Consider the following 10,454-nt stretch of genomic DNA (forward strand, 5'->3'; position numbering starts at 1 on the left):
AAGATGTTTCTTTTGGCACTTAGAGCATTGCGGGTATTCTACATAACCTGACTTATTGCCTCCATCATTTGTCCATGCTCTTTTATCACCATTGGCCAACTTATCATCTGGATGCCTTCTCTTTTGACCATTACTATTACTATTGCTATGATAACGGCCGTTGTTGTGGTTGTTCCGACCATTCTGAGGTTGACCCTGCTGTTTAGGCTCAGGCTTAACAACCTTCTCCTTACTAACATTCGCCTGAAGCCTTTATACTTTTATTGTCATTTCTAGAACATCGGCATAGGTAGTATTTCCCGGGTTTGCTAGCTTAACTCCTAGCTCAATCTTTGGTCTAAGTCCTCTAACAAACTTGGTCACCCTAAGAAAGTCAGTTGGAACCATCTCTGGTGCAAACTTGGCTAATCTGTCGAACTGCCGAGCATATTCTACTATCGTCAAGTTGCCCTTCTTCAAACTAGTGAACTCCTTGATCCTTGTAGCGATGACTGCCGAGTTGTAATACTTCTTGTGGAACAGCTCCACAAATCTCGTCCATGTCATGGTGGCGACATCGTTAGTCTGTTGAACTAAGTCCCACCATATTCTAGCATCCTTCTTAAGCAGAGACGAAATGCAGGATATGCGATCCGCGTTGCTGAGATTCATATGCGCTAGGACCGACTCTACATTTATGAGCCATTCTTTTGCCTCAAAGGGGTCTGTTGTCCCTTCAAAGTTTGGAGTGTGTTGTTTACGAAACCGCTCATAGATTGGCTCCATTTGTTGAGCTGGGTATGGCGCATGGTTCACCATTGGCCATCCCCCATAAGGACCTAGTTGATGGGGTACTTAAGCCATTTGCTGAGGCTGCGGTTGCGGCTGAGGCGGAGGCTGATTCTGAGTCTGAGCCTGTTGCTGCAGCAATTCTTCCACTTGTTGTCGTAGCCTGATAATTTCTGCAGTGTTGTCGACCAGCGGTGGCGGTGCACTTCGGTTAGCAGAAGCAGTGGTTGCACGCCTTCCCCTTCTTTAAATTGGAGGGGCTTCATTAGTCTCAGGAGCGATGTTGGAGGCATTAGCGTTTGTGCGTGCAGACCTTCTGAGCGACATCCTCAGAAAAATTCTAATAGTCGAGAAAGCATATTAGAACTTACCCTAATAGGCTCTAAGGAAAAAACTTAATCTAAGCAAACATAACTCGAACCTATTAATTACAACTTCTTATGAAATTTTTTATAAGCCTTCTTTTAATTAGGGTGTGTTTCTATACTTCGAAAAAAATAAGCCATCTTTGTTATTTTCTAAGTTTGTTTCTAATCATCCTATATGACTTAATTCTCAGGCTCGAAACTCATCGTTGTTCCAAAGTTAACCATATTGAGGGAGAGCTGGGATCAATAAAATTGTTCCCACTACTATGGCCCCCTAACTCTCAATTTAGAACCCGGTTCATTGATTTGTATCCACCCTCACCGAACTTGGTCATTATTTAGTAAATTTATTATGATTGTAAAAGAAAATCAAATTTATACATGTCATTCAAAAGTAACAATGATATTTATTTGGAAAAAGGTTTTCACTATATACAATCATAAATGTAAAGATAATAAATAAAATAAATAACGAAAAAAATAAACTAATTTATAAATATTCTTAACTGAAAACATAAGGGCTAATACACATAATCATAACAACTATAACATAAACACTTACATTGGCAGATAGATTCGGAGCTTGAGCATGAGTATCAAGGAGAACTTTATGTAAATGGACCGTTGCTCTGATACCAACTTTAATGACCCAACTATTTCTAAGACCTTGGACCATTAAAACTACTAGACATAGCTACTATTTCGATACAAACATAAAAAATATCACGCCTTTATAAAAACCCAAAATTTAAGAAATAGCATGTCTTTATTAAAAATCTAAAGTAAAATGTGATATGGTATGGGATCCCATTGTTTACAAAACATAAAACATAGCTTTAAAAACAAGTTAAAAAAAAGTTGAATGCGGAATTACAAAAGAGACATATTTCAAAAGACTAAAATAAACGTCATCCTCGATCGACATGCAGCCCATCCATTCCATTCATCCTCAACACACATGCCATGCTACCAATAATCCTTCCGCCTCCATAATCATTTTCCTGCATCACACTAAAATAAAGGAATGAGCCTAATGCCCAGCAAGGAAAATCTACTAAAAACAAAACATACATTCGAAACATAAGCATAAGACTACATCAAATACTATAAAAGAACATAAGACTATCTAAAACATATATCTTATATCATGAGTATACACAATAAAACATATGGCTACAAAAACATCTATTACAATGGCCATCATACATCTTGGGGCTTGCTAGCTAGGCAATCATATGCCCATGATTCTACAGGGCTAGTTATCTAAACAAGTCATATAAATTTATGGGGCTTGTTATCTAAACAAGTCATATGCCCAAGGAATATACTATTGGGACTTGTTATCTAACCAAGTTATTTGTTATCTAAACAAATTATATGCTTGTTATCTAAACAAAACATATACCTAAGAACTAAAACATATCATACATATACATATAATAGCATAAACATATAACATAACATATCATAACATAACATAACATATAAGCACATAAAATCTATCCTATTTTCCTTACCAACACCGCGATATGAGAACAAGGATGGGATTTGGAACACTCCTAAAACCAACAATACAAATGGTGAGTATTTCTAAAGAATAAAGAATGAATGTGGAAACTAAACCATCAAGAAGAAACTTACCAAGAAAGAACTTAAGTTTCAAGAACCTAATCAAGAACCAATAATGAAAGTTAGGATCTGAATAAAATGAACTAAAGAAAACTAAAGAGTTTTAAAGAATTGGACTTAAAGAATAGGAGTACCTTAGTTGACTTTATGGATTGGTCTAACTCCAATACTGAAATACACTAAACCTCACTTCCCAAGTATTTTATAAAGCTTAAGAATGGCAAAGCTTTTTCCCAACCCAAGTGTTTATCACTCTATGGTAGTACTAGCACCTTGGAGTCTGATCACAGCTGAAGAGTGAGGAGAAGGGCTGGGTTCTAAGTCCTATTTATAGAGTTCTAGGAATAAAAATCTTCTTTTTGACTTTGAATAAAAATAATGAATTTAATTGAAAATATTTGAATATTCGTCAGTCAAAGGCTTAGGACTCAGTCAAATCGTTCAGAGGTAGGTCTAAGGAGTCAAAGCTTGTTTTAAAAATTAAAAAACTAGAATCCTAACTTCTAACTTCCTAAATCTCGTAACTCTAAACTCATCTGTAGTACAATCAATATAACTGGAGTTGTAGGACTCCGATTTTGACCATTTTTATACTGTTAGAAATCTAATTCAATTATCTACAACTTTCTAGAAATACTATTTTTTGAAATTCATAATATAACTGGGTCAAAAATAGGTCAGAAGTTACAGTACCCTAAAGTTACGGGAAAATCTATTTAATTATCTAAATAACAACCTAATCTAAAAATTTCTTAACTAACCATAAAATAACAAACTCTGAATCCCTAATAATCATGCTTAGGACAAGTGTCATATTCTTGTTGGCTCTATCTAAACCTTAGGTTATAATAAATAATACACCTAGGACCAGCAATATTAATCAAACCTTATGTTATAATTAATATTCTTAAACTATAGGTTAAACTTATAAAATTCATAACTATTGCTATGAGTTTCCAACTAAGTCCTGACTTGAACCAAAATCCACGTACTACAAACTAATACTAACTACTACTACTATCTAGCTAGTTAAGTAAATATTATGGGACTCTACACTTGTGGTTTCCTTTGAGAGAGAAAGAGAAGAGGAAGGAAGGTCGGTTTAGCTTTTGTTCTACCGTTTTCTAAATTTTACGTTGTCTATCCTTAAGCAATTAAGTCAATCTCGAGGCTTGGGGTATCGAAAACGTCCCCGAGGGAAAAATGGTAAAATTCCCCAGTATTCCCACCTAAGCTTCCTAACCTCAAATATATCTCCAATTATTTATTTCCATAATCCGATAACCCAAATAACCATCTAATACCCGAAATACTCCTTGACTTGCCCCAAGTCAAATATTAGGTCCCATTGAGACTTTCCCGCTAACTAGCTCCATAGGATCGCCTCAAGTCGTATGCTGCAGATTTACCCACATAATAATGTGGTCCCCACAATTATAACATATAATCACATTTACGCCCTCAACGAGCTAAAATTACAAATATACCCCTTTACGCTAAACATGGCCTACATGCATACTAATACTCGTAGACATGCATTTCACATATACATTCATATAACCATACAAGCATACTTATCACAGAATCATGCATTAAACTATTTAACTCACACGTAAACCAATCGTGCCCTCTCGGCACACTAATCAAGGCTCTTAAGCCTTATTAGTGATTTTGGGTCGTTACAACATCACCATGGACTTTGTGGTTGGATTGCCTAGGATGGTGGGTCAACATGACTCGGTATGGATGATCGTGGATCGATATACCAAGACGACTTACTTTTTGCTAGTGAGGATGAATTTTACTTTGGATTAGTATGCAGAGCTGTATGTGAGGGAGATTGTATGTCTCCATTGGGTTCCGAAATTCATAGTATCAAATCAGGATCCCATCTTTACTTCCATGTTTTGGGGGACCTTGCAAAAGGCTATGGGAACTCAGTTGAATTTTAGCACAACTTATCATCCTCAGATAGATGGACAGTCTGAGAGGATGATTCAGATACTAGAGGACATGATTCAAGAATGTGTATTGAATTTTGATTGGTCCTAGAGTAAGTATCTCCCCTTGATTGAGTTATCAGTCAACGATTGGAGTGGCTCCATATGAGATGTTGTATGGTAGGTGTTGTAAATACGAGTTGAATTACTCAGCATGGGGTACAACTGGTAGACAAGCATATGAAGAAAAGCATACATAGAGTATCTTGTTAACTCTGGAGTGAGCAGCTCGAGTCAACTTCATAGCCTACGACAACCAGATAGTCTCCAGATCGCCTCTTATGCCAACAACTTAGTTCGAGGTATGCATCGCCCTGATCACCTTCATGAAACTCTGAAGGTGACCCGTGTCAGTTCGGACTAGTCCTACAATACCCAACTCGAAGAATGTGTTCAGCTCGCGGAAGCCTGGAGATGACACATAGTGAAGGATCCCAAAAGAATAAGAGATTCTTTAAACGCCTCATAAAGGCCCATATTTTATTATGTATTTATTACCCGATATAATGATATCAAATTGATAGGCAATCGTGTATTTATGTAAATGGGAAGTTACCCTAATTTGTAAGTTACCATATTAAAGTGCGGTTACCCAAAACTGTCCATGAGAACCTCCTATAAATACAAGGGGAATGGACAAAAAAAGGGATCGACTTTCTCTATGCAAAAGCTATGTTGAAATTGTCATAAATAATTTCACCAAGAGTTCTAAATAGATCAATAAGAATGACTCGTGGACTAGGTGATTATAACCTCTGAACCACGTAAAATCATTTGAGCATTTTATGCTCTTGTTTTTTGTCATTTCTTTCTATTCAGTTTATTAAAAAGCCTAATCTCTCTATTGTCGGATTTTTAAATCCCATGTTGCCAAAAACCTGCGTCAATAGATTGGAAGTGTAGATCACCCATTCATTGGGATGAAATGGGTGAGAGGAAATATTTGGGTCCTGAAGCAGTGCAGAGGACTAGCGAGGCCATTGAAAAGATTAGAGCTCGAATGCTCGCCTCGCAGAGTAGGCAGAAAAGCTACGTTGATCCTAAGCGTAGGAACATGGAGTTCCAATTTGGGGACCACGCCTTCCTTTGAGTTTCACCGATGAGAGGAGTGAAATGATTTGGGAAGAAGGGCAAGTTTAGCGCTAGGTTTGTAGGACTTTTTGAAATTCTAGAAAGGATTGGGCAGGTAGCCTACACACTGGCTATGCTTCTAGCATTGTCAGGAGTACATAACGTGTTTCATGTATCGATACTTCGGAGATATGTATCGGATACTACACACGTGTTGAGTTATGAGGACCTAAATTTACAGACAAATTTGTCTTACGAGGAGAAATTAGTTTAGATTCTGGATAGGAAGGACAAAGTCTTCCGAAACAAGACTATTTCATCGGTTAAAGTACTATGGAGGAACAACAAGGTCGAGGAAGCGACTTGGGGGCTAGAGTCAGATATGCGAGATCAATATCCCAGATTGTTCAGGTAAATTTCGAGGAAAAAATTTCTATTAGGATGGGATAGATGTAGCGTCCCAAAACTCCTAATAAGGGTTAGTATGTTGATTAGTGTGTCGGGAGGGCATAATTGGAATTTGCGTGGAATCATGTGATTTTAATTAAATATATATGTGATTATGTGAATTATATGAGTATGATATGATGATTTATGCATGTTTATGTATATTAAATGTGCTTAAAGATCCCCCTTTTGTTAAACATTTTTCATAATTTTGACCCGTTGAGGGTATAACTGTAATTTAAATGTGTTATGTGTCTGAGACCACATTATTATGTGGGTATTCATGATATTTGGCAAAAGTCGATCCTTTCTAGAAATTTAGCTATAAAGTCACGACGGGGATAAATACATGGCTCGGGGTGAGCCAAGGGGGGTATTTTGGTATTTTTTCATATTTCGAGATTTAATGATAGATGAAAGTGTTTGATGGGAAATAAATTGTATTTGATGAATTGGCTGAATAATTTGGAAATTAGGGGTATAATCTGAGGTTTAGTGGGGAAATAGAAGCTAATGACGATTTTCCCTTGGGGTATAGTTTTGAGGTTAAGCGGGACCGGGGGTAAATTGGTCATTTGAACAATTGGTATGGATTTTTGGTCAAGTTTGAAAGGCAGCAGCACTCACGTTTCCCTCACTTCCCCTATCCTCTTTAGTCTTTGTCTCAAGAATCATCTCAAGAGCACAACCTCAAGGCCTAACTAAGGGCTTGGACTAGGGAATTCTAGAGAGCAGTTGAGCATTGGAGGAAGTAGGAGCTGCCCAAGACACATTTGCACCTAGGAATTTCAAAATTTCAGAGGTATGATTGCTTAGTTTTGAGCTTCTTTGTGTTTTTAATGATTTTGAAGGAATAAAGTGAATTTTGAACTTTGATGTGTCTAGGGGACTTAGTTGTTGTGATTGGTGGTGGATGCACGATTCTTAATTGTTCTTAAGCTTGGGATTGAACCGAAAACTCAGAATTGGGGCTCAGATTCTCATATTTGGGTTAAGTTTTTGAGTTTAAAGCTCATATGGTTAATTTTGATAATTATGTGTTTTTTGGTTGTTTTAGGGTGTTTTTATGTTGTGTTGGGGTTTTATAATTAGGTTATGGCCGTTTGGTTATGAACGCTTGGCTGGAATTGCGTTAGGCTAAGATTTTGGTGTTTGAAAATGCAGGGAAAAACACAATTTCTGGGATGTCGCGGTGGCGTCGCGGCGCCTGGGTTAAGCATCACATCACGTATGAGTTCCTTCGAGGGTGGGTTTGCTCTCGGACCGTTGTGGCGCTGCGGCTCAAAATGGGAAAATTTTATTGGGGAGGCTTTCGGTTAGTTGTGACGCCACGACTCAAAATGGGAAAATTTTATTGGGGAGGCTTTCACTTAGTTGTGGCATCGCGACTCAAAATGCATAAGTTTCTAAAAGGCTTCTTGGCCTATTGTGGAGCCACAACGCTACTGGGGGTGTCGCAGCGCTAATGCAGCTTTATGGTGCATTTGTCTAGGGCTTTAGGAGTTAACTTAGGAGGCTCGGAGGACGATTCCACTATCTAGTTCAGTGGAATCCGAGGTCCTGAGAGCTAGGACTTAGCCTTGAAGCCCATTATCGGAATTAGTTCCTAATAAACATATCGTCAATGTTGTGGCTAGGGTTTTCGCAAGGCTGGAAAAAGCGATCACACTTAGGATCGTACTACCATTTGCATGGGACTCGAGGTAAGAAAGCTGACACATGCACCGAGTGGAGGTCATTGGCCCAAATTATCGAACATGGTTATGACCGTGCCTTGAATTTGTTTAAAGTTAAATATCCATTATGTATATGCATTTATTACAATAGTTGTTGGTAACGATTGTTTATTGTTTGTGATTGATTGACTGGGGGTTGTTATCAGCAATATACATGCGTAATGTAGGCCGTTATGGTATGGCCATTATAGGGTTGCGATATGCATCTATTCGGCATGAGCCGTTATACTTGTTGAAAAATAAATACGAATCTGATTGTGATTTCTAAGGACTTCATTAGATATAAATGCTAATTTGGATATTTTTATACTTGATTGAGGTTTCTTGTTGGGCCTCGGCTCAAGTTTGATTTGTGGTGCAGGTGAGGGCATGGAAAAACTGGATTAGCCATGAGTTGGAGAGATCTAGGGGCGGCACGTACATGCTCAGTCTGCTCGGCCACCATGGTCTAGATACTTTTGAAGAACATGGGATATTAGCTCGATTTTTGCCACTTAGGTCGGCTAGTTCTTTAATTTTTCTATACCTGTATTTTGATTTAAAATCTTTGGGATCCCTTGTAGATATTTAAACCTTTTGTAATGAAAAGTTTAACTTCATTGACCAAAATTATTAATACATAAAATATTGTTTAACCTTAATTACACTTTTGAGTCCTAATGACTCGCTTAACGAGTTAAGCTCTATTTTTAACACACAGTGTAACAGTCCTAGATTAGTAGGGCATTACAAATATCCTGAGGTCCCTGCTACCACTGCTCTCAAAACACCTAGGGAGAATCTATCCAACAACAAGGCTAAATGCTACATGCTTGCTAGTATCAGTGATGTACTTAGAAAGAAGCATGAAGACATGGAGATTGCATATGAGATATGTGAGTCTCTTCAAGCCATGTTTGGATAGCAATCCAGTCAATGCAGACATAAGGCTACTAGAACCTATATGAACATGAAAAATGAAGAAATGAGTTTCTCTCAGAGAACATGTTCTAAAACTGATCAATACAATGCATAATGCGAAAGTTCATGGAGCAACCATTGATGAAAGGACTCAAGTTAGCTTGATACTTGAATCACTCACACCAGCTTTTTCCACATTTACTACCAACTATGTTATGAACAAGTTGGAGTATAATATGAATCTGTTATTAAATGAGTTGTAGACTTTTGAATCACTCAAGAAGAGTAATACAAAAGTAGAAGAAGCAAATGTTGATGATTCTAAACCTTCCTCTTCAAAGGAGAAAAACAAGAAGAGAAATAAATCCAATGAAAAGGACAATGATAAACAGGAAAAGAAGCCTAAAAATTCATCTAAAGGTAAGGAGAACAAAGAGAATAAGGCAACAAAACTTCCAAAAAAAAAAAGCAGCCCAAGGGGGCATGCTTTCATTGTGGAGTTGAGGGTCATTGGAAGAGAAAATGTCTCAAGTATCTCTCAGACCTAAAAGAGAAGAAGAAAGGTAAATATGATTTACTTGTTTTAGAAGCCTGTTTAGTGGAAGTTGATACATCTTGGATCGTTGATTCTGGTGCCACTAATCATGTTTGTTTTTCTTTACAGATTCTTAGTTCTTCGAGGGAGCTTGCTGATGAGGAGGTGACTATGAGGATTGGCAGTGGTCAAGTCGTCTCTGCCAAAGCAGTTGGAACAAACCCGTTTAAAATTTAATAAAAATAAATTTCTTGTTTTAGACAATGCTTATTTTATTCATGGATTTACTAGAAACTTATTTTCTGTTTCAATGTTGCATGAACAAGGTTTTGATATTTCTTTCAATAATAATTCGATTGTTATCTCAAGATTTGGTGTTGAAATCTGTCATGCAAAATCCAATGATGGGATATATAAATTGAAGGCAAAAGAACGATCAATCCACATCTCTGAAATGTTTAAAGTTGTTAACCCAAGATCTAATTGTTGGGGTTTTATGCCTTAATTAAAATCCAATTTCTTTATAATCTCATTTTATTATCAATAAAAGAATAGAAATCATTTTTTGACTTGGTCTTTCACTTTGCTCACATGTTTTATTTTCATGATTATTTTTTTTAATATAAACTTCTATTAAATCCCGAGCATATAGCTAATCGTATTTATAGTGACTTAATCACAGTGAAATATAAGTATGATTATATGTTCAAAATAAGTTAGTCCTAAGATTAGTTAGTGCACAAGATTTGCACTTACTTTCCAATCTATGATATGATCTACTTACACATCACAGTGTTATTTCCAGAACATTAGCAAAGTAGATAAGATCAGATGTATTTGCTACATCGGACTAGACCGATATTGACAATAGATAGGATAAGTAAACATACCGTTATTATCTATTCTAGTCATATCATATAGTTGACCATAGGTCAATTCAATCTCAGTTCTGAGTGGTTAGTATTCTAACTGATTGTATTATTTGAGTTTTTTGATTTGT

Source organism: Humulus lupulus, chromosome 1 (genome assembly GCF_963169125.1).
Source record: "Humulus lupulus chromosome 1, drHumLupu1.1, whole genome shotgun sequence".
Classification (NCBI taxonomy): Eukaryota; Viridiplantae; Streptophyta; class Magnoliopsida; order Rosales; family Cannabaceae; genus Humulus; species Humulus lupulus.